Below are 25,893 nucleotides of genomic sequence, written 5' to 3' on the forward strand. Positions count from 1 at the left end.
TCCTTATAGGAAGAGGAAGGTAGGACTCAGGTTAACATATAGAACAAAGACCACATGAAGAAAGAAGAAGAAGGTGGCCATTAGCCAGCCAAGGAAAGAGGCCTCAGAAGCAACAACCCTGCTGACACCTTGATCTTGGACACCTTGAGCCTGGACTGTGAGAAAATAATTTTCCGTTGTTTAAGTCACCTAGTCTATGGTTCTTGGTTACGGCAGCCCTAACAAACCAATATACTTTGCATATTTTGTTTGGGATTTATACAAAGGATGAATGTCTGGGGTCTCTCAGAGCTTCACATATTACCTTGGACATTGTGAACCCTCCATTTGTTTGTCAAACAAATTAATTAATTTAAAAATGGAACTCACTAGACCTCCCATGCTTAATTCTCTGTGAGGTGATAAATTGAAAAGACCAGCTGATTTTTTATTTCATCTGCCTCTTTCCTTTTCCCCTCAATCTCAGGCCATTTCCATCCGAGTTCTTGTTCAGTCTGTAGTGGAAACCAATACTATATTATATTGTTTTCATACACATCCTGGATTCTTCTAGAATTAGATATACTCTACCTAAATGTCAGGAAGTGATCTTAGTCTCTTGATCTTATGAGATGTTGGAAGAGCAGAGGAAGTTTAATGGTTAACATTAAAGACCTAAGGAAACTGGAAAAAAAAATCTCCTATTATTTGGAGCTATATTTGCCCACTCCATGTCTTCTCTTTAAGCTTTACTGAGTTGAAAATTTACTTGCATTCTTTCTTCCCATACATCCAGATTAGAAGAGCCTCAATTATAAAATTTCTCTTGAGGCATTCTTCCCATCTTACTTTGCATTTCAACTATTTATGAACACATCTCTATGGGATGATGGAGCTATGTGAGAGCAGGATCAATGTCACTTTAGTCTCTGCATGTAGTGCCTGGCCCACAAAGTGTTCAATAGAGTTGTTGTTGTTTAAATGAATGAATGAATATCTCTAAAATATGCCAACATCCCTTTAACCAATTATTTATTAAGTGCACTGTCATTGCTGGTGCTGTGTCAGATACAGTGATATAGAAGTGTCACCAAGGAACTCTACAGCACACGCAAGTGCCCGGAGTGAATGGCAAGGTCACAAAGTAAAGTTAGTTACAATGTGTGTACAGTGTTAATGGGAACACAGCCAAATGAAAAATCCAACTATATTAGGGCAAGGGCTGCCATCTTTTTCCTTGCCTTTCCTAGCTATCCTTCCATTTCAATATTCCTGTAGTATTTGACTCATTGCAAAGAACATGTGCTCATCTTATACATTTTTATTAAGTCCAATTACCTGAACTTTTAAAAAGCCCAGCTTAAGTTTTATTCCTTTGGGGATATCTTTTCTGCTGACCAGGGTTATGTCATCTCTCTGTCTTCCTTACAGTCTTTGCCATTCACTTAGCAAATGATTCCTCACCTAAGGAGACACTGCAGTTATTCACTTGAGCTTGTATTTGCACCAGGCATTGCTTATATTTTTATGCCTGTTTATTCCTGCTTACAGACTACAATCTTCTTGAAGGCAGAACTGTGTGTACTCACAGAATGCTAAAAACTGAAGGAATTTAATGGTCATTTGATCCAACTGCATATTTTACAGGGAGGAAAACCCGAGTAAAGGACATAAACATTTGCCATAAGAATATAGAGAGTTGATGAAAGAATGAAACTAAAATGCAAAGGCAAAATGATTTGAAACAGATATCAAGAGACTTACAGCCCTGACCCGTCTCCAAGTGCCAGCATCTTTTTGGGACTTTTGTTTCTTTCCTCTAATATCCTCTCTTGTGAACCTGGTCTCCATAAAATGAAATAAATGAATATTTTGTCCCAAAGAATAATCATCCTTCTGTGTATGCTTGTGTGTATGCACATATATGCATGTGCCTATCTCTGTGTATGTGCACATAGCAAATTACTGTAGAATAACACAAACTTCGGGTTGTGTTAACTCCATGGACTTTGGCATCAGATGATCTAGGTGCAAATCACAAATCTTCTGCTACCTTTTTTTTGTTATTATTAACTTTGTGCATCTCAAAGTTTCTTTATCTATAAAATAAAAATTAGAGTGCCTACATCATTAGTATACTGCTTGGCATAAAGTAAATGCTCAGTACATTTACAACCATTATGAAATCAAATGCAGGGCCTCTGACACAATATTGGTGTGACTAACATGAAAAGTAGAAGTAAAAAGTGTAAGAAACTTCACTATGTATAAAGTCATCATGTAAACTCTTTGTATAAAGTTATACAATTCAAACCTCAGCATTCATATATTACTTTTCTAAAAAAAAGTTTTTAAAATATAAAAATCCTTCCTTTCCAACCAGAATTGAAGACCACCAGAGATTCCCCTTCACTTAAACTAGTTCTCTCAGAAAAGACTTCAAGACATTTATTTTTGTTTGCAAGTTTGGAGGACAGGCTCAAGGTGAAAGCCATTATTCATTATGCCTAATGCCCTTTCCACTCCCACACAAAAACAGGAATCAATTAATTTCCTTCAGCTACCAACCAGTCAAGTCTGACCGGCGGCACTGAAGGTTACCAGGACCTTCTTTTGTCAATGACGTCATTAAGAACCTTGTGAGTTTCCTTCCTCCCGGCATGTGTCTTTCTTAAGAGCAGAACATTCAATTTACTGGTCTTTTTCTTTCCTGGTGGATAAATAAAAATTTATGGTAAAAGTATGGAAAATAACGCCCATTATAGTTTTCCTCCAGCTCTGCCAAAACAGAACAAAACAAAAGGTCACCACAGAACTTACGGAATACACAAAGCAGTCCTACAAAATTGGAAAGGGATTCAGTGAGTTTCTGAGTTACAGCAGATTGTGTTAATGCTCACTCACTAGAAATCTTTTTGCCGTGTACTGATGATCTTGTATGAAGCTGCTACGTGCCTTTTTCTCTCCCCGTTGAATCTCTAAACAAAACAATTCAGGTATGTCACAGTGGAATTCTACTGAACACAACTGGGATCAAAGGACAGTGCATCTCCACCAGGCAGTAAGTGAGTTTGTGAGTGCAGAACAAGGCGTGGGTGTGCCCGGGATGAGAAGGGCGCCCTCCCTCCTCTGCACCTCAGCCTTTGGTGCAGGCATCCCTCACGCAGCAAAGTGGCATCGGGATGGGTTATAGCAAAATGGTGGGATTTGTCTTCAGGGACAATCATGTGAGCAAATCTATCATATATTTGGCTGCTTAATACCACACATAGCTCAGACACCGAGAGGTGACTGGTGGTTACCATGAGGGAGGGGTTAGGGTGGCTGCATGGGAAGGATGAGAGGGATAAAGGGGCACAAAAATCTTCAATGGTAAGTTGGTCATGGAGATGGTTTTACAGCATGGAGAACGTAGCCAATGAATCCATAACATCTTTCTGTGTTGAAAGATGGTAACTGCACAGGTGGAGGCGAGGATTTAATATGGGTAACTGTTGAACCACTGTGTTATATACTTGAAACCAACTGCATATCAATGACACTTCAATAAAAACAAAACAAAACAGAAAAAAACTACACATGGCTCACGTCCAGGATCTCTCCACAACGGCAGGGACTCTCAAACAAAACTCTCATCAAATCACCCCAAGTGTTGGTTAAACTTAACATGCAGATTCCCAGGTCTTGCCTCTGGGAAACTGGTTTACTGGAGCACAGAAATCTGAGTTTTTGGTAAGTGGTCCAGGTGGGATTGTGATACAGGTGCTAAGGCTATACTTACTGAAAGACTTCCCACAATAAGTGTGTCAGGCTTCACATCCTCCTCTCTCAAAACTCATGAGTCCCATGTCCTCAACCTCATCCTCAACTGTCTCCGTGGAAAACAGCAATCTGACACAGGAAAGGAGATGATAACTGGAAAACTCTGCTCTCAGAAATGTTCTTTATTTCACTGAGGGAGAAAGAAAGGGGTGGCTGGTCTAGAAAACACCTTCACAGAAAGGAAAGGTAGACACCCAAGACAATGATGAGCATTTCAGCAGGTGAGGGAGGGAGACAATTTGGGGCTAGGCTCAGTATTTAGGGAGGTATGTCTGGCAAATCACTGCAGGTGCAGCCCTGCCAAGAATAAGAGATGAACACAGGAAGCCCACACCCAGGTCTTGCAGTGGAGTCTGGGCTGGTTATCCTCCTGGGTACTCTGAGTCCCAGGAACTGGGGCAGCCACTGGCCCTTTGGCATTTCTACCTATCTGTCTGCAAATCTCAAACTTCACTAATTCTCAAAGTTTCTCAGGAGATTTATCCTCATGCTGAGGTTGTCTCCTGTCCCCCAGTTTACCTACCAGAGATGTGAATCAAGCCTCATCTGTTTGGCATCACTAGTTATTGATTTCCTTGCAGTTGTTTTTTTATCTTGTACTTTTCCAATCAGAATACCATTCACTGATCACTGGAAAACCCTGCAAAGTGAAAAAGATGATATTCTCAGTTCTGTGTTAGACTTGCTTCCCAGTACTTGTCATATGACAAGAAAACTACTGAGTTTTGCTCCCCCTGAAGACACTTAATGGATGCATTGCTGATTCAAGCTGTACAAATACGATTATTATTTTTGCTCCTCAGGGCCATTAAGAAAGTAGAGGATGGAGACCTGGTGTTCAGAGCATCCACTAGTTCCCAGACACTGAGCTAAGTATTCAACATCCATTATGCATTTTGAATCTCCTAATATCCCCATCCTGAGTAGAATTGCTATTATGCCCATCTGATGAAGAAAAAGTTCAGAGAAATTTTAGTTGACTTAAAGTCAAGTACCTGGAAAGCAGAGAACTGGAAGCTGTCCTCTGACTTCAAAGCCCATACTCTTACCATTACACCATGCTATTTAAGCATTTAAAAATTACTCAATTAAAAGAGATTAGTTTGCAAGGCACAAAGTCCTGAATTTATGGAGTGGACACTATATAAAAGCATATCCTTGTAGGTCTCAAAAACCCACACTATATGGGTTTGCAGGGACAACATTTATAATTTAATCAAAACCATACTGTACCCAAGCAGCTAACAGATTTCATAAAGAGTCTAATGCTCTAGAGAAGGGTATACTGCAACATAACATTCAACCAAGCAACATGCTTAAAACCACCCATTCTTGATTCAGCCAGAGAAAGGATGGCTTTCTAAATCCAGGGCATTAGTTCAAATCTGTTCTAGATTTGAAATGATGGAAATTGGTTCCCTCCTGACAGACATTCAACAGTCCATGCTCATTCTCAGTGAACTGGTGTTCCCAGGAGGCAGAGCTGCCTGTGCACAAACTGCACACCACTGGTCTCTGCTGAACCACATGGCAGAGTTGGGAGAAACTTCAGGAAACGATCAACTTCCTTTAAAAACATTCCCTAAAGAGACCCTATGCTTAAGGCAAAACAGATGCTCCTGAAAAATATCAGGCTGCAGGGAAGCTTGTGTCCTGCCACAAACCATCCCTTAATTCATCTCCTTGTCCAGGTCTCCTCTCTTTCCGATCCTCTTCTTTATTTTTGTCTTAGAAGCAGCTTCCGCACATGTGCACACACACAGTGACCAGAGCCTGATGGTAGACTCCCTCAATGTAAAATCTCAGGACGATAGAGGATCTTCCAGCTTTGCACCAAACTGGTTCTGTGTGACCCTACCCAATAGCAACACAAACAACTATTTATTGAGCACTTAATGTGCCAGGCCCAGGGCCAAGAGCTTCCTGCGGATGGGTAGATGAGGAACTGGAGGCTTCCAGAAGCTGTTATTTCCAAGATCATGATTGAGGAAACGGTTGTGCTAGGATACACACTACTTAACATGTTGTATTCAAAGTACTTGTTTCTATGACAACAATTTCCTGGAGACAAGGGTCTACTCTTTCTTATCCACCCTCATATCTTGATATCCTCAGCATTTACCTCACTACTGGGTGTACAGGAATGATCATATTAAACCTAATATGGCACATATGTACCCACAACTTTTTATCACCATCTTGAGGCTCTAAGTTACTCTTCCATTTTCTTTAAAATATATTGATCAAGTAAATAATATTCCCCTTGGAAGTGGAAACTACAAAACTAAAGTAATAAATTACAGCACAATCACTGCTCATCAGAATCAATTAAAATAAAATTCACAAAAATGGAGTTGCTAAAAGCAAATTTTCTAAAGCAAAGCCACCCCAAAATAGCAGACTAATGCCTTTAAATTAAAATAAGTCTCAAAATTTAAATGGAATTATACAATATATGGTCTTTGGTAACTGGCCTCTTTCATTTAGCATTTCAATGTTTACAATCCTTTTATTATTGTAACAATATAGTATTTCCTCCTTTATTTCTGGTTTTAGAAATTTAAGTATTTTTTTTCTTTATCAGTCTAAAGATCTGTCAATTTTGTTGATCTTTTTGAGAAACCAACTTTTGATTTTGTTGATATTTCTGTTTTCTACTTCATTAATTTATGCTCCAAACTTTATTTCCTTCCTTATGCTTTATCTAGGTTTAGCTGTTCTTTCTTCAGTGTCCTAAGTTGGAAGGTGAGATTACTGATATGAAATATTTCCTCTTTTCCCATGTGCATTTACAGATACAAATTTTCTTCTAAGCAATAATTAGATGTATTCCTTAAGTTTTGGTATTTTCATTCATCTCACAGTATTTTCTAATTTTCCTTCTTACTTCTTTGATCCATTGGTTATTTAGAAGCTTATTAATTTCCACCTATTTGTGAATTTTCCAGATTTCTATTATTGGTTTCTATCTTTATTCCACTGTATTCAGAGAAAATACTTTGTATGATTTCCATCCTTATGAATTTAATGTGGCTGTTTTATGGTTAAACACATGGTTTTATCATGTGGAAAAACTTGCCATGTGCACTTGAGAAGAATATGTATTCTGCTTTTGTTGTATAGAATATTCTAAGGATGTCTGTTAAATCTAGATGGTTTATAGAGTTGCTCAATTCTTTTATTTACTGTCTGATCTTATGCCTCGTGGTTCTATGCATTACTGAAAGCAGGATATTTATATCTCTAACTATTATTATTGAATTGTCTGTTTCTCTCTTTAGTTCTGTCCATTTCTGCTTCATGTATGTTGGGGCTCTATTATTAGGTATATATATATATTTACAATTATTATATTTTCTTGATGGATTGAACCTCTTATTATTATAAAATGTCCCTCTTTATTGCTAGAAACAGAGACTTTTGTTTTAAAGTCTCTTTTGCCTAATTTAAGTATAGCCACTCCAGCTTTTTTTGACTCCAGGTTTTTCTCATTGCTATTAGTATGACATATCATTATCCAGCCTTTCACTTTCAACCTATTTCTATCCTCAAATATTCTAAAACTGTGTCTCTTAAGTATTTCTAAACTATCTCTTGTACACAGATATAGTTGAATCTTTTTTAATCCAGTCTGACATCTCAGTCTTTTGATTGGATTGTTTAATCCATTCACATTTAATTTTTTTTCTGATACAGTTGGATGTATACATGCCATTTCACTTTCCATTTTCTATATGTCTCACATCTTTTTTGTCTCTTTATTCCTCCTGAATGGCTTTCTTTTACATTAAATGTAACATTTACTTCCTTCAATACTTGTTTCACTATATTTTTATGAGTTATTTTCTTAGTGGTTGTTCTGGAGTTTATCATATACATCTTATCAAACCCTATGTTAGACTAATAGAACTTAATTTCAGTGAGGAATACAAACATTATTTCTATACATATCTATTTTCTCTTCCCATATTTTGTACTGTTACACATAGTATATTCACATATAATACATATATATTATTACTATATATTACAAACCCAATAATATTTTGTTATAAATATTGCATGTCTATTAAAGAAGCTAGGAAAAAAGGGAAAAAGGTAATTTTTATAGTTTGTATAGTAATATTTTTCTTTACCACTTCTGATTCTCTTCATTTGCTCCTGTGGATTCAAATTACCTTCTGGTGCCATTTCCTTACATCAATACAACTGTGTTCCCACCTACTTCCATTTTGCTATTACATCAGATGTTTCATTTCTTTATGTTTTAGGCCCAAGAGTGTAATTATATACATATTATTTTATAAAATTGTTTTTTGAATCAGTTAAGAGGAGAAAGAGGAGAAATGTGCATTTGTATTACTCTTAAAATTGCTTATTTACCCTTACCAGTGCTTACTGTTTTTTTTTTTTGGTGAGGGTTCATACCACTATCTGCAGTCACTTGCACTTAGCCTAAAGAACTTCATTATTTATAGAAAGGTGGGACTGCTAGCAAGAAATTCTCTGTTTTTGTTTATCTGGAAATGTCTTATTTTGCCGAAGATGACTTTGCTGGATATGATTCTTGGTTGACAGTTTTTTCCTTCAACACTCAGATATTAGTCTTAGTGGAATTCCTTTGTATATGATGAATCCTTTTTCTCCTGCTTTCCAATTTTTCTCTGTTGTAGTATTTTAGTATTTTTAATGTGATGTGTCTTTTTGTGGGGCTCTCTTATGTTTATCCTGCTCGCAATTCATTGAGTTTTGAGATATGTACATAGATTTTCATCATTTTGGGGATGATTTTAGCCATTGCTTCTTTTGATATCATTTTCTGTTCCTTTCTGTCTCTCTCATGTTCTTCTGGTATTCCCATTATGCATACTTTGGTATACATGATGGTGTTCCAGACTTCTCTGAGGCTGTTTATTGTCCTTTATTATTTTTTTGTTTTCTGTCCTTTGCATTGCAAAGTCTGCATCAACCTAACTTTCACCACTGATTCTTTCAAATTTGTGGCTCCCTCTAGTGAATTTTTCATTTCAGTTTAAGCTTTTCAACTACAGAGTGTCCATTTGGTTATTTCCTATAATTTCTCTCATATATCAGTAATGATAAGATATTGTCATCGTGGCTTCCTTTACTTCCTTAAGTATGGTTTATTTCATTCTGTATATATATATATTTATAATGGCTGCTTTGAAATCTCTGTTAAATTTTATATCCAGCACCCCTCACAGTTGTTATTGCCTGTTTTTCTTTTATGACCAATTCCCCACTTCTTCCTGTCATATTTTTTTTCTTAAGTGGAATATTTTAGGTAACATATAACAGGAATGCTTGACACTGGTTTCTCTCCTTTCTGGGGTTTTATGTGTGTGTGTGTGTGTGTGTGTCTGTGTGTGTGTGTGCACACGCATGCACTCCTTTGTTTAGTGACTTATTCATGCTATTTTAATGAAATCTAATTTCCCTCTACTACCCTCACAGTATGAAGATTTGGCATCCACACAAGCAACCTGGAACGTCAGTGGTTTTAGGAGGGCTCTCTTTGACCTTCTTTTTCTCTTATCTGTCTCATTGTCTGTCTCTTTTGTATCACACTCAGCTGTTAGACTTCACTAATTGCATATGATTGTTCTATTTTTTCATTTTTTATTACTTTTATTTACTTTTTATTTTGGTATAATTAATTTACAATTACATGAGGGACATTATGTTTACTAAACTCTCCCTTTCACCAAGTTCCCCCCACATACCCCATAAGTCACTGTCCATCAGTGTAGTGAGATGCTGTAAAATCACGACTTGTCTTCTCTGTATTGCACAGCCCTCCCCCACATTATACATGCTAATCATAATGCTCCTTTTCTTTTATCCCCCTCCTTATTCCTCCCTTCCCACCCATCCTCCCCAGTCCCTTTCCCTTTGGTAACTGTCAGTCCTTTCTTGGGTTGTGTGATTCTGCTGCTGTTTTGTTCCTTCAGTTTTTCATTTGTTCTTATACTCCACAGCTGAGTGAAATTTCTCCACCTGGCTTATATCACTGAGCATAATACCCGCTAGCTCCGTCCATGTTGTTGCAAATGGTAGGATTTGTTTTCTTCTTATGGCTGAATAATATTCCATTGTGTATATGTACCACATCTTCTTTATCCATTCGTCTACTGATGGGCATTTAGGTTGCTTCCATTACCTGGCTATTGTGAATACTGCTGCAAGAAACATAGGGGTGCATCTGTCTTTTTCAAACTGGGCTGCTGCATTCTTAGGGTAAATTTCTAGAAGTGGAATTCCTGGGTCAAATGGTATTTCTATTTTGAGCTTTTTGAGGAACCTCCATACTGCTTTCCACAATGGTTGAACTAATTTACATTCCCACCAGAAGTGTAGCAGTGTTCCCCTTTCTCCACAACTTTGCCAACATTTGTTGCTGTTTGTCTTTTGGATGGTGGCGATCCTTATGGGTGTGAGGTGATATGTCATTGTGGTTTTAATTTGTATTTCTCTGATGACTAGCGATGTGGAGCATCTTTTCATGTGCCTGTTGGCCATCTGAATTTCTTCTTTGGATAACTGTCTGTTCAGCTACTCTGCCCATTTTTTAATTGGATTATTTGCTTTTCATTTGTTGAGGTGCATGAACTCTTTATATATTTTGGATGTCAACCCTTTATCGGATCCATCATTTATGAATATATTCTCCCATACTGTAGGATGCCTTTTTGTTCTATTGATGGTGTCCTTTGCTGTACAGAAGCTTTTCAGCTTGATATAGTTCCACTTGTTCATTTTTGCTTTTGTTTCCCTTGCCCAGGGAGATATGTTCATGAAGAAGTTGCTCATGTTTATGTCCAAGAGATTTTTGCCTATGTTTTTTTCTAAGGGTTTTATGGTTTCATGGCTTACAATCAGGTCTTTGATCCATTTCAAATTTACTTTTGTGTATGGGGTTAGACAATGATCCAGTTTCATTCTCTTACATGTACCTGTCCAGTTTTGCCAACACCAGCTGTTGTAGAGGCTATCATTTCCCCATTGTATGTCCATGGCTCCTTTATCATATATTAATTGACCATATATGTTTGGGTTAATGTCTGGAGTCTCTATTCTGTTCCACTGGTCTGTGGCTCTGTTCTTGTGCCAGTATCAAATTGTCTTGATTACTGTGGCTTTGTAGTAGAGCTTGAAGTTGGAGAGTGAGATCCCTCCCACTTTATTCTTCCTTCTCAGGATTGCTTTGGCTATTTGGGATCTTTGGTGGTTCCATATGAATTTTAGAACTATTTATTCCAGTTTGTTGAAGAATGCTGTTGATAATTTGATAGGGATTGCATAGAATCTGTATATTGCTTTGGGCAGGATGGCCATTTTGACAATATTAATTCTTCCTAGCCAGGAGCATGGGATGAGTTTCCATTTGTTAGTGTCCTCTTTAATTTCTCTTAAGAATGTCTTGTAGTTTTCAGGGTATATGTCTTTCACTTCCTTGGTTAGGTTTATTCCTAGGTATTTTGCTCTTTTTGATGCAATTGTCAATTGAATTGTTTTACTGGTTTCTCTTTCCATTAGCTCATTGTTAGTGTATAGGAAAGTCTCAGATTTCTGTGTATTAATTTTGTATCCTGCAACTTTGCTGTATTCTGATATCAGTTCTAGTAGTTTTGGAGTGGAGTCTTTAGGGTTGTATGACTTCTTTGTTACCTATCTGGATTCCTTGTATTTCTTTGTTTTGTCTAATTGCTGTGGCTAGGACCTCCAGTACTATGTAGAGTAACAGTGGGGAGAGTGGGCATCCCTGTCTTGTTCCGGATATTAGAGGAAATGCTTTCAGCTTCTCACTGTTCAGTATGATGTTGGCTGTGGGTTTTTCATATATGGCCTTTATTATGTTGAGGTACTTGCCCTCTATACCCATTTTGCTGAGAGTTTTTTTATTTTTTTTTAGATAATTATTTTTTATTGAAGGGTAGTTGACATACAGTATTACATTAGTTTCAGGTGTACAACACAGTGATTAAACATTTATATGCATGATAATTCTAGGTACCAGCTATCACCATACCAAGTTGTCACAATATTTTGACTATATTCCTTATGCTATACATTACATCCCGGTTACTTACTTATTTTACAATTGGAAGTGTGTACTTTATTTCATTTATTTATTTATTTATTTGTGAGGGCATCTCTCCTATTTTTTTTGATCAAATGGTTGTTAACAACAATAACATTCTGTATAGGGGACTCAATGCTCAATGTATAATCATTAATCCACCCCAAGCCTAATTTTCATCAGTCTCCAATCTTCTGAAGCATAACGAACAAGTTCTTACATGGAGAACAAATTCTTACATAGTGAATAAGTTACGTGGTGAATAGTACAAGGGCAGTCATCACAGAAACTTTTGGTTTTGATCATGCATTATGAACTATAAACAGTCAGTTCAAATATGAATATCTGTTTGATTTTTATACTTGATTTATATATGGATACCACATTTCTCTCTTTATTATTATTATTTTTAATAAAATGCTGAAGTGGTAGGTAGATGCAAGATAAAGGTAGAAAACATAGTTTAGTGTTGTAAGAGAGCAAATGTAGATGATCAGGTGTGTGCCTGTAGACTATGTGTTAATCCAAGCTAGACAAGGGCAATAAAACATCCACGGATGCAGCAGATTTCTCTCAGAACGGTGGGGGCGGGGGGAGGTTCTAAGCCTCACCTCTGTTGATCCCCAGTTCCTCACCTGGTGGCCTCCCTGCGACTGTGCCTGTCTTAGGTTGTTGGAGGAATCTTACCCGTCTCCGGCTAACCAGTCATCTTCCGGGGCCATACAGGGAAATGTAAAGTTGGTAAGTGAGAGACAAGCCTTATTGTTTGAAAAGGTTAGTTTTTTACTTCTTTGCATATTCATGCCCTGTGGCTTCTATGCCCAGCATTTGTCTTTAGGTATCTTTACCACTTGAAAGAATTGTGATACACGGTAAATTCGATATGAGGCACGAATTCTATTTATGGGTTGTAATTAGGAAGGAAGAAGAAAAGCTATAGAAATAGCAGGCGGAAGAAAACATGGGAAGATTGATTATTTCTTTGACATATCTTCTTGTATAGTAACTTCAGCATGTATAGGTTTTAAACTACTAATTAAATTGCACACACATATTAACATAATAGGAATTGCTGAGAGTTTTTATCATGAATGGATGTTGAATTGTGTCGGATGCTTTTTCAGCATCTATGGAGATGATCATGTGGTTTTTGTCCTTCTTTTTGTTTATGTGGTGGATGATGTTGATGGATTTTTGAATGTTATACCATCCTTGCATCCCTGAGATGAATCCCACTTAATCATGGTGTATGAGCCTCTTGATGTATTTTTGAATTTAGTTTGGTAATATGTTGTTGAGTATTTTTGGATCTATGTTCATCAGGGATATTGGTCTGTAATTTTCTTTTTTGGTGGGGTCTTTGCCTGATTTTAGTATTAGGATGATGCTGGCTTCATAGAATGAGTTTAGAAGTATTCCCTCTTCTTCTATTTTTTGGAAAACTTTAAGGAGAATGGGTAGTATGTCTCCTCTGTATGTCTGATTAAACTCCATGTTAAATCCACCTGGCCCGGGAGTTTTGCTCTTGGGTAGTTTTTTGACTACTGACTCAATTTCATTGCTGGTAATTGATCTGTTTAGATTTAGATTTTCTGTTTCTTCCTTGGTCAGTCTTGGAAGGTTGTATTTTTCTAGGAAGTTTTCCATTTCTTCTAGGTTTTCCAGCTTGTTAGCATATAGTTTTTTGTAGTATTCTCTAATAATTCTTTGTATTTCTGTGGGGTCCATCATGATTTCTCCTTTCTCATTTCTGATACTGTTGATGTGTGCAGATTCTCTTTTACTTTTTATAAGTCTGGGTAGGGGCTTATCTATTTTGTTTATATTCTCGAAGAACCAGCTCTTGGTTTCATTGATTTTTTTCTATTGTTTTATTCTTCTCAATTTTATTTATTTATTCTGATCTTTATTATGTCCCTCATTCTGCTGACTTTAGGCCTCATTTGTTCTTTTTCCAATTTCAATAATTGTGTCTTCAGACTATTCATTTGGGATTGTTCTTCCCTCTTTAAATAGGCCTGTATTGCTAAATACTTTCCTCCTAAAACTGCTTTTGCTGCATCCCACAGAAGTTTGGACTTGGTGTTGTTGTTATCATTTGTTTCCATATATTGCTTGATCTCTATTTTGATTTGGTTGTTGATCCATTGATTATTTAGGAGCATGTTGTTAAGCCTCCATGTGTTTGTGAGCCTTTTGCTTTCTTTGTATAATTTATTTTTAGTTTTATACCTTTGTGGTCTGAGAAGTTGGTTGGTAGAATTTCAATCTTTTTGAATTTACTGAGGCTCTTTTTGTGGCCTAGTATGTGGCCTATTCTGGAGAATGTTCCATGTGCACTTGAGAAGAATGTGTATCCTGTAGCTTTTGGGTGTAGAGTTCTATAGATGTCTATTAGGTCTATCTGTTCTAGTGTGTTGTTCAGTGCCTCTGTGTCCTTACTTATTTTCTGTGTGGTGGATCTGTCCCTTGGAGTAAGTGGTGTGTTGAAGTCTCCTAAAATGAATGCATTGCATTCTATTTCCTCCTTTAATTCTGTTAGTATTTGTTTCACATATGTTGGTGCTGCTGTATTGGGTGCATATATATTTATAATGGTTATATCCTCTTGTTGGACTGAGCCCTTTATCATTATATAATGTCCTTCTTTATCTCTTGTGACTTGTTTTGAAGTCTATTTGTCTGATACTAGTACTGCAACACCTGCTTTTTCCTCCTTGTTGTTTGCATGAAATATCTTTCTCCATTCCTTGACTTTTAGTCTGTGCATGTCTTTGGGTTTGAGGTGAGTCTCTTGTAAGCAGCATATAAATGTGTCTTGCTTTTTTATGCTACATTCAGTCCATTTACATTTAGGGTGATTATTGAAAGATATGTACTTATTGCTATTGCAGGCTTTAGGTTTGTGGTTACCAAAGGTTCACAGTTAGCTTCTTTACTATCTTACTGTCTAACTTAACTCGCTTATTGAGCTATTATAAACACAGTCTAATGATTCTTTATTTCTCTCCCTTCTTATTCCTCCTCCTCCATTCTTTGTATGTTAGGTGTTTTTTTTGTGTGTGTGTGCTCTTTTGTGTTCCCTTTGACTGCTTTTGTGGGTAGTTGATTTTATATTTTGCCTTTAGTTCATATTTGATTGTTCTGCTTTCTTTGCTGTGATTTTATTTTCTCTGGTGACATCTGTTTAGCCTTAGGAGTGCTTCTATCTAGGGCAGCCCCTCTAAAATACCCTGTAGAGGTGGTTTGTGTGAGGCAAATTCCCTCAACTTTTGCTTGTCTGGGAATTGTTTAATCCCTCCTTCGTATTTAAATGACAATTGTGCTGGATACAGTATCCTTGGTTCAAGGCCCTTCTGTTTCATTGCATTAAATATATCATGCCATTCTCTTACGGCCTGGAAGGTTTCTGTTGAGAAGTCTGATGATAACCTGATGGGTTTTCCTTTGTAGGTGACCTTTTTTCTCTCTCTCGCTGCCTTTAATAATCTGTCCTTGTCTTTAATCTTTGCCATTTTAATTATTATGTGTCTTGGTGTTGTCCTCTTAGGGTCGCTTGTGTTGGGAGTTCTGTGTGCTTCCATGGTCTGAGAGGCTATTTCCTTCCCCAGTTTGGGGAAGTATTCAGCAATTATTTCTTCAAATACATTTTCTATCCCTTTTTCTCTCTCTTCTTCTTCTGGTACCCCTATAATATGGATATTGTTCCGTTTGGATTGGTCACACAGTTCTCTTAATATTCTTTCATTCCTGGAGATCCTTTTATCTCTCTCTGCATCAGCTTCTCTGTGTTCCTGTTCTCTGATTTCTATTCCATCAATGGCCTCTTGCATCTCATCCATTCTGCTTTAAGTCCTTCCAGAGACTGTTTTATTTCTGTATTCTCCCTCCTTAGCTCTTGCATATTTCTCTGCAGGTCCATCAGCATGGTTATGACCTTTATTCTGAGTTCTTTTTCAGGAAGATTGGTTAGGTCTGTCTCCCCAGGTTCCCTCTCAGGGGAAGATGTCTGTGTGATTCTGGTCTGAATCAAATTCTTCTGCCTTTTCATGGCGATGGGCAGATGGTGCATGTGTCAACTGGGAGAACAAAATCCCTTCCTGCTTGCTCCTCGTGTTCCTCTCCTGGGAGAAAAGTGACCCCTAGCAGCTTGTGCTGGGCAGTTGTGCACAGACTGGGTCTCTGATTCTTGCCCGGCTGCTGTGGAGTAAGCTCACACTGTGGGCATGGCGAGTCTCAGGCTGTTACTCCACTATGGTGGGGCCATACAGGAGGGGGAACGGGCAGGAAGCTCTTTATCACCAAGAGGGGCCTCTGAGCTGTGCTGCTGCCCAGGGGCTTAGGGCACCTGGAGTTCCCCAGGATTGCCCGCTGCTCGGCTGAGTGCACCAGGACACTTCTGTCCAGCTGTGAGGCCCCTGTCCCTTTAAGACTTTCAAAAAGCACTCACTTTTCTTTTGTCCCAGGAGCACTGGCTGCAGGGGCCTGCTTGCAGATTTTACTGTCCCGTTTCCCTAGTATACAGCACACCATGCACTGTGTGTCTGCACTCCCAGTGCAGATGACTAGGGCTGGGTATTCAGCAGTCCTGGGCTCCCTCTCCCTCCCCGCTCTGACTCCTCTCCTACCACAAGGGAGCTGGGGTAGGGGTATCACTTGGGTCCCGCCGAGTTGCAGCTTGTATCTTACCCCCTTTGCGAGGCACTTGGTTCTCACAGGTGTGGATGTAGCCTGGCTGTTGTCCTGTATCTTCTGGTCTCTCTTTTAGGAAGAGTTTTATTTGTTGTATTTTCAAAAATATATATGTTTTTGGGAGGAGATTTCCACTGTCCTACTGACACCACCATCTTGGCTCCTTCCCTATTCTATTATTTTTTGACAATACACTGGGAAATAAGTTGCTCCTCAGTTTGATCTAATTAAATTCAGGCAGGAGTAGTTTGAGGCCAATCTATGAGACTTTTTTCTCTCATCAAGAGGGCTCTTAAAAACTGTCTCTTTTCTTGATTCTCTCTAGTAAATTGGCTGGCCTATGGTTTAGCTTGATGCTTTCAGAGATACCGGCCCCTCTTAATTTCTTACCAAATTCCCATTGTTTTAGAGAGGGCCCTTAGGTTTGAAATTCCCCACTCTGTTTCAAATAAAGTCAGTTCCTTTCAGAGAAACTTCAGAGATGTTCTTATTGACTCTATCTCAGCCTTGGTGCAAAATCTTTGAGCCACTGATCCAGATGCTTGCCAGTGAAAATGGTCTGCTTTTCTAGGAATGATACCTCTGCTTTATGAGCAGACCTGGAGAGGGGTAATAGCCTTTTTAACTTCTCTCTCCTGGCATGAAATCTTCACTCTACAAGCTAGTTGGAGCAATGATGATCAGGCCCCATTATTTTCAGACTGCCATGCGTGGGGAAGAGCCTTTACCACATGAGTGGGGGCTGGATGGAGGTGAATATCCAAACTTGTGAATGCATTCACCAGAAACTTAGCCTCTGTAACATGAAGTTGGAGGGAACTGGAAATGTTCTTTGCCTGTACTTCCTGGTAAAATACTGTATCCCTTGACTGGGAACTTAGGGGAATGGGAGTTCTTTTTGGCAACACCTTCCTGGAGTGGAGCTTCTATCAAGCTCAGCCTGGGAAGGAGAGAGAGGGAAGGAGAGGGTTATGGTCAAGTGCCACTACCTCTCATTGGCCTTAGATATTTAGTAGACTTTGCTGAATTTCTTTATTTGCTGAATGCTCTTAGGACAATTTCCAGAGACTTAAAATGGTTAGCTTTATTTTTGTTTTTTTTTATATTCATTTTATTATCATTAATCTACAATTACCTGAAGAACATTATGGTTACTAGACTCCCCTCTTCACCAGGTCCCCCCTGCAAACCCCATTACAGTCACTTTCCAGCAGCATAGTAAGATGCTGCAGACTCACTACTTGTCTTCTCTGTGTTGCACAACCCTCTCTATGCTGCCCCCCACATTATACAAGCTAATCGTAAGGACCCCTTTCTTTTTCCCAGCCCTTATCCCTCCCTTCCCACCACACCCGCCCAGTCCCTTTTCCTTTGGTAACCATTAGTCCATTCTTGGGTTCTGTGATTCTGCTGCTGTTTTGTTCCTTCAGGTTTTCTTTGTTCTTATACTCCACATATGAGTGAAATCATTTGGTACTTGTCTTTCTCCACCTGGTTTATTTCACTGAGCATAATACCCTCTAGCTCCATCCATGTTGTTGCAAATGGTAGGACTTGTTTTCTTCTTATGGCTGAATAATATTCCATTGTGTATATGTACCACATCTTCTTTATCCTTTTGTCTACTGATGGACATTTAGGTTGCTTCCATTTCCTGGCTATTGTGAATAGTGCTGTGATTAACATAGGGGTGCATCTGTCTTTTTCAAACTGGGCTGCTGCATTCTTAGGGTAAATTCCTAGAAGTGGAATTCCTGGGTCAAATGGTACTTCTGTTTTGAGCTTTTTGAGGAACCTCCATACTGCTTTCCACAATGGTTGAACTAATTTGCATTCCCACCAGAAGGGTAGGAGGGTTCCCCTTTCTTTGCAACCTCGCCAACATTTGTTGTTGTTTGTCTTTTGGATGGTGGCGATCCTTACTGGTGTGAGGTGATATCTCATTGTGATTTTAATTTGCATTTCTCTGATGACTAGCGATGTGGAGCATCTTTTCATGTGCCTGTTGGCCATCTGAATTTCTTCCTTGGAGAACTGTCTGTTCAGCTCCTCTGCCCATTTTTTAATTGGATTATTTGCTTTTCATTTGTTGAGGTGCATGAACTCTTTATATATTTTGGATGTCAACTCTTTATCGGATCCATCATTTATGAATATATTCTCCCATACTGTAGGATGCCTTTTTGTTCTATTGATGGTGTCCTTTGCTGTACAGAAGCTTTTCAGCTTGATATAGTCCCACTTGTTCATTTTTGCTTTTGTTTCCCTTGCCCGGGGAGATATGTTCATGAAGAAGTTGCTCATGTTTATGTCCAAGAGATTTTTGCCTATGTTTTTTTCTAAGAGTTTTATGGTTTCATGACTTACATTCAGGTCTTTGATCCATTTCAAATTTACTTTTGTGTATGGGGTTAGACAGTGATCCAGTTTCATTCTCCTACATGTAGCTTTCCAGTTTTGCCAGCACCATCTGTTGAAGAGACTGTCATTTCCCCACTGTATGTCCATGGCTCCATTATCATATATTAATTAACCAGATATGTTTGGGTTAATATCTGGGATCTCTATTCTGTTCCACTGGTCTGTCGGTATTATATCTTCTCTGTATGTCTGATAAAATTCCCAGGTAAATACATCTGGCTGGGGGGTTTTGTTCTTGGGTAGTTTTTTGGTTACCACTTCAATTTCTTTGCTGGTAATTGGTTTGTTTAGATTTTGGGTTTCTTCCTTGGTCAGTCTTCAAAGGTTGTATTTTTCTAGGAAGTTTTCCACTTCTTCTAGGTTTCCCAGCTTCTTAGCATATAGCTTTTCATAGTAGTCTCTAATAATTCGTATTTCTGTTGGGTCTGTCATGATGTTTCCTTTCTCGTTTCTGATTCTGTTGATGTGTGTTGATTTTCTTTTTCTCTTTATAAGTCTGGCTAGAGGCTTTTCTATTTTGTTTATTTTCTCAAAGAACCAGCTCTTGGTTTCATTGATTTTTTTCTGTTGTTTTAGTCTTCTCAATTTTATTTATTTCTTCTCTGATCTTTATTATGTCCCTCCTTCTGCTGACTTTAGGCCTCATTTGTTCTTCTTTTTCCAATTTTGATAATTGTGACGTTAGACTATTCATTTGGGATTGTTCTTCCTTCTTTGAATATGCCTGGATTGCTATATACTTCCCTATTAAGACTACTTTCGCTGCGTCCCACAGAAGTTGGGGCTTTATGTTTTTGTTGTCATTTATTTCCATATATTGCTGGATGTCCATTTTAATTTGGTCATTGATCCATTGACTATTTAGGAGGATGTTGTTAAGCTTCCACGTGTTTGTGAGCATTTTTGCTTTCTTTGTACAATTTATTTCTAGTTTTATACCTTTGTGGTCTGAGAAGTTGGTTGGTAGAATTTCAATCTTTTTGAATTTACTGAGGCTCTTTCTGTGGCCTAATATGTGGTCTACTCTGGAGAATGTTCCATGTGCACTTGAGAAGAATGTGTATCCTGTTGCTTTTGGGTGTAGAGTTCTATAGATGTCAATTAGGTCCATTTGTTCTAGTGTGTTGTTCAGTGCCTGTGTCCTTACTTATTTTCTGTCTGGTGGATCTGTCTTTTGGAGTGAATGGTGTGTTAAAGTCTCCTAAAATGAATGCATTGCATTCTATTTCCTCCTTCAGTTCTGTTAGTATTTGTTTCAAATATGCTGGTGCTCCTGTGTTGGGTGCATATATATTTATAATGGTTATATCCTCTTGTTGGACTGAGCCCTTTATCATTATGTAATGTCCTTCTTTATCTCGTTACTTTCTTTGTTTTGAAGTCTATTTCGTCTGATACTAGTACTGCAAAACCTGCTTTTTTCTCCCTATTGTTCGCATGAAATATCTTTTTCTCTCCCTTTACTTTTAGTCTGTGCATGTCTTTGGGTTTAAGGTGAGTCTCTTGTAAGCAGCATATAGATGGGTCTTGTTTTTTGATCCATTCAGTGACTCTATGTCTTTTGATTGGTGCATTCAGTTCATTTACATTTAGGGTGATTATCAATAGGTATGTACTTATTGCCATTTCAGGCTTTAGATTCATGGTTACCAAAGGTTCCAGGTTACTTTCCTTACTATCTAAGAGTCTAACTTAACTCACTTAGTATGCTGTTACAAACACCATCTAAAGGTTCTTTTCTATTTCTCCTCCTTTTTCTTCCTCTTTCTTTCTTTATATATTAGATATCAAATTCTGTACTTTTTGTCTATCCTTTGATTGACTGGGAATAGTTCATTTAATTTTGCATTTGCTTCATAATTAGCTGTTCTATTTTCTGTACTGTGATTTTATTATGTGAGGTGACAGCTATTCAACCTTAGGAACACTTCCATCTATAGCAGTTACTCCAAAACAGACTGTAGAGATGGTTTGTGGGAGGTAAATTCTCTCAGCTTTTGCTTATCTGGAAATTGTTTTTTCCCTCCTTCAAATTTAAATGATAATCCTGTCTGACAAAGTAATCTTGGCTCCAGGCCCTTCTGCTTCATGGCATTAAATACATCATGCCACTCCCTTCTGGCCTGTAAGGTTTCTGCTGAGAAGTCTGATGTTAGCCTGATGGGCTTTCCTTTGTATGTGATCTTATTTCTGTCTCTGGCTGCTTTTAACAGTCTGTCCTTATCTTTGATCTTTCCCATTTTAATTACTATGTGTCTTGGTGTTGTCTTTCTTGGGTCCCTTGTGTTGGGAGATCTGTGGATCTCCATGGCCTGAGAGACTATCTCCTTCCCCAGAATGGGGAAGTTTTCAGCACCTACCTCCTCAAAGACGCTTTCTATCCCTTTCTCTCTCTTCTTCTTCTTCTGGTATCCCTATAATGCAAATATTGTTCTGCTTGGATTGGTCACACAGTTCTCTCAATATTCTTTCATTCTTAGAGATCCTTTTTTCTCTCTGTGCCTCAGCTTCTTTGTATTCCTCTTCTCTAGTTTCTATTTCATTTATCATCTCCTCCACCGTATCCAACCTGCTTTTAATACCCTCCATGGTGCTCTTCAATGATTGGATCTCCGACCTAAATTCATTCCTGAGTTCTTGGATGTCTTTCCATACCTCCATTAGAATGTTGATGATTTTTATTTTGAACTCCCTTTCAGGAAGAGTCACGAGGTCCATATCATTTAAATCTTTCTCGGGAGTTGTATTAATAATTTTACTCTGGACAAGGTTCCTTAGGCATTTCTTGTTTGTATATGATGCCCTCCAGTGTCCAGAAGCTCTATTCTGGAGCTGCTCATCCCCTGAAGCAATGTCGGGGATCGCAGGGGAGCAGTACTGGTGCCTGGGGGGAGGAAAGAGCTGTTTCCCACCTCCCGGCTGCTGTGCCTGTCTCCACTGCCTGAGCCAGTGGGCCGGGCACACAGGTATAAGCTTTTGTCCCAGAGCAGCCGGATATGGATCCCTGCTTTCCACAAGCAGCTGGAATCACAGTCTCCCCAGGAAGTCTGCCTGTATTAGCTTTCCAACCCGGTAGTCAAGCAAGTCTCATGAAAGCACCATGAAATGTAGGTTTGTGCTCCCAGCGCAGAACTCCAGAGCTAGGTATTCAGCAGTCCCAAGGCTTCCACTCCCTCTCTGCTCCGTTTCTCTTCTGCCGGTGAGCTGGGGTGGAGGAAGGGCTCGGGTTCCAGGGAGCCACAGCTCTGGTACATTACCCTGTTCGGTGAGGTCTGCTCTTTTCTCCAGGTGTGTGCAGTCTCATGCCATCCTCTTTCCTGTTGCTCTCTCAGGATTAGTTGCACCAACTATATTTTCTAAGTGTATCCAGTTTTAGGAGGAAGCCTCTGTCTCTCCTCTCATGCCGCCATCTTTAATCTTTTTTCAAAATGGTTGTTCTTTTTATCATTTTCACCAGTTTTGGCTGTCTCACTGGAGAATGGGTCTGCAGGTCTCTTTACACCTCTCCAGAAGTTCTAAACCCTTTTTAAAAATAGAATTGTAAAAGCTAACATTATAATTACTACCATTTGCTGTCATTGTTGTTGACTGTTTCAATTTTAAAGTTGTAAGAATAATTGCTAAAAGATAAGAGAGATGCTATTTTTCCTGATCAAGCTGACTTTACTCCTCTTTCATTTGCAAGTCTAAGAACAGAAATGGGGAGATGGAACCAAGGAGGAGTGATATTTTATAATTTGTCAAGAGTACACAGATTTTTTCTTTTTAGTTTTAAAAGGCAAACACCAAAACTTAAAGTGAATTTACATTTTACAAAGGAAAGCAAACATGTTGGTGCTAGTTACTACACTAAGACCCCCAAGTTTTTATCCTGATTCCACTATATTTGAATGTGGGTAAGTCACCATAAATCTACATTTGAATTTCTGTACTTACTACATGAGGATCTTGTTTTCAACATGACTTTATTAACTGGGACACTTTTGGTAGAGTACATATGAATTAATAAAAATAATTAAGTTATTGTTGTAAAAGCTAACATTTGTTGAGGGCATATGCCCTGCCATTTTAAAACTATTTAAAATGTATTCATTCTAACAACATTACTATGAAGCAATTTGGATTATTATTATTCCCACTTTATAGATGAAGCAACTAAGTCACAAAGAGGTTAAGTACTCACCTAATGTCACACAAGTCATCATTTAGTGCTGGAGGCTAGATTTAAACCCAGGAAGATTAGTTTCTAGAACTTCCACTGAACCTTTGTACCATACTGATACTTAAAAAAAAAAATTATTTCATTACTAACAATTACATACAGTAACTTCCATGAGAGTTCAAGAAATTTTCTTTGAGAGAATTCTCATTCACTCATTCAACAAACATACTGAGTACCTGCTATAACCATGGAGCTGGATTGTTCAATTAAGCAAGGAAATGAAATACCACCTATTAGGATAAAAATTTGCTTTTCTCAAAATGGAAAATAACTTCATTAGAATCAAAACTGGAGTCACATTGTTAAGCAATAAGCAGTGATTGTGGGAAAGGTCTTAATATTTTAATGAACAAATTTACTACAAGCCAGGCACCATTCTAAGCTAAAATGCTTTATATAAGTAATTTCATTCCTCCAAAAACCCTAAGGTAAAAAGCTCAGGCTGTAAATTAGCCTTGTGGGATCTGCATCCTAGTTCCATCAATAACTAGCTATGCAAATTAAACAAACTATTTAACATCTCTGGGCCTCAGTTTGCTTATCTGGAGATGGGAGATAATAATGGTACTTCCTGTAGGAATTAGGAAGTATTCAAATGCAAGTAAAGGAATATCTGACCATAGTGGCTTAAACAAATAAGGGTTTACTCTTCTACATAACTGAAGGTCTGGAAAATGGTGACTGCAGATGTGGCTTAGCATTTAACAATGTCAGGATGGTATCTGTGCTTCTTTCAGGTTTGTGGTTCAGGACTGTGAGATAGCCACTACAGTTCCAGCCATCATATCAGCATGCAGGGCAGAAGAGCAGAGAAGAGAGAGGACCCGCCACAGGGTTCATAACTCTGTCATCTATGGCCACTTGAGCTTCAAGGGAAGCTTGAAAAGCAACTATGTAGAAAGCATTTTCACCCACACAAAATGGGGTTCAAAAAGCAAGGGAGAGAAGAATGATTTGGATAAGCACCTGTACAGTGTCTGTCATCTTACTTCATGGGGTTGGGTGAATTGAGAGAATTCACATTAAGCACTTAACACAGTCTGGGGTCCTCACCTAGGACCAACAGATCTTAGCTGTTTTATTTTACAAATGAAGGGTTTAAGCAGTTTACCCCAAGTCACACAGGTACACAAGAGAGACAAGATTCAAAGGCAGCATTGCGGACTCCAAAGCCTAAGCAATAGGAACATCAACAGTCATTAGGACAACCAGGTAGAGGCTTTTAACTGGTTCTATTGCTCCTCAATTGCTTTTGTAGTCCACTTAACATTCACACATTTTATTTTCCTTCATGGATATGCTAAGGTATGCCTCAGCTGGATCCTCTGCAGGAATTGGTAGAAAAGGAAGTGAAGGAGTAGCCAGCTCTAAGTCTTCTAAGTCACCAGGCAACCACCTAAGATGCAGCAGAAACACATCTGTATTTAACAGAAAACTCTGTATTTAATAGAGAAATTGCCATGAAGCTGGATTGTTTGATTAAGCATGGAAACCAAATACTGACCTTTTAGGATAATAGTTGGCTCCTCTGGAGTGGAAAACAACTGCGTAAGAATCAAAACCCGATGTGTAAAGTGTCCCCTCAAAGCAAGACATCCAAAAGATCTTAGGAGCTTTCGCCAGGAAAATAGACATCTCCATTTTTCACTTAAAAAAAAACTTACCATTACTAATTAAAACCAAAATATTTTTTAAATGATGCCTCCCCTGCCTCATGAAAAGACTTGGTTCCATATTTGCAAGGTGTAAGGAACATGTGAGGTCTGGTGACCTCACATATAATAATTCTATGCATATAATTACTATGTACAGGGGTGTGTGGAAAGCATATTTTTAATCAGTGCCAGGACAAGCCTGTGTTACATTAGTAGAAAATACAGAACATATGGTTCCAAGTCTGTTTGCTTAACCGTAAAATGAGCAGAGAATTACTGACTTTACTTCTTTTCATGGGATGAAAGCAGAAGATAAGTTCCCTAAGACAAAGCTATATCTACAAAGCACTGCTGGCAGTGGTTGCTGCTCTTGGGGAATTCCGGATTATAAACTTTGCCAAGTAGGAACAATAATGCCAATCATAGCAACAATCAACCATACAACCAACAAACCATCTACCACCATTTGTTGTCACTTCATGAAAAGACTTTTTAATGCCAAGCAAGTAGGATGGACATGCTTATTCTCAAAGTAAAAGGTGATACTTTAAATGTAATGAATTATATTAAAATCTCATTTCTTCATCCTAATTTTTCTCACTTGATATGCACAGGTTAACTTTCAGGAGTCACAGGGTCAGTCTTAGCATTGTTCTCTCAGCCCGACAGAATTTCTGACACTGGATTTCAAGGACAACAGTACTCTCTGATATAGGATTATGGGCAGGGCCCAGGGACGCATGCAATTGAGAATCTTCACGAGAAATTTTTAGAGCGTATCTGATTGGAGCAGAAAACTTGGCAAGGCTTCTCCCGTTCCCCTCATGACCTGCCTTAAAGTATCTTAGTAGATTAAATTTAAACTCTAGGTTCAAGTTCCTATTATTGCTACTTATTTATTCAATTTAATTCTACTACAACAAAACTAGACACCTTGAAGGCAGAGGCCTTGTATTTTCCATGTATCTTGCACTGAGCCAGCATCCAATACCTACTGACTT

At 38.4% G+C, this 25,893-nt stretch overlaps 1 long non-coding RNA gene across 1 annotated transcript; it reads right to left on the reverse strand.

Annotated features, from left to right (window-relative positions):
• Window positions 1-2,105: 2,105 nt before the first annotated feature.
• On the reverse strand, window positions 2,106-5,852 carry LOC118971011 (uncharacterized). The gene is made up of 3 exons (XR_005059237.2): window positions 4,325-5,852; window positions 3,761-3,931; window positions 2,106-2,689 (listed from the first exon to the last, which is right to left on the reverse strand). It is a non-coding gene; the product is annotated as an uncharacterized lncRNA (long non-coding RNA).
• Window positions 5,853-25,893: the final 20,041 nt, after the last annotated feature.

The sequence above is a fragment of the Manis javanica genome, chromosome 2 (assembly GCF_040802235.1).
Source record: "Manis javanica isolate MJ-LG chromosome 2, MJ_LKY, whole genome shotgun sequence".
In the NCBI taxonomy this organism is placed as follows: Eukaryota; Metazoa; Chordata; class Mammalia; order Pholidota; family Manidae; genus Manis; species Manis javanica.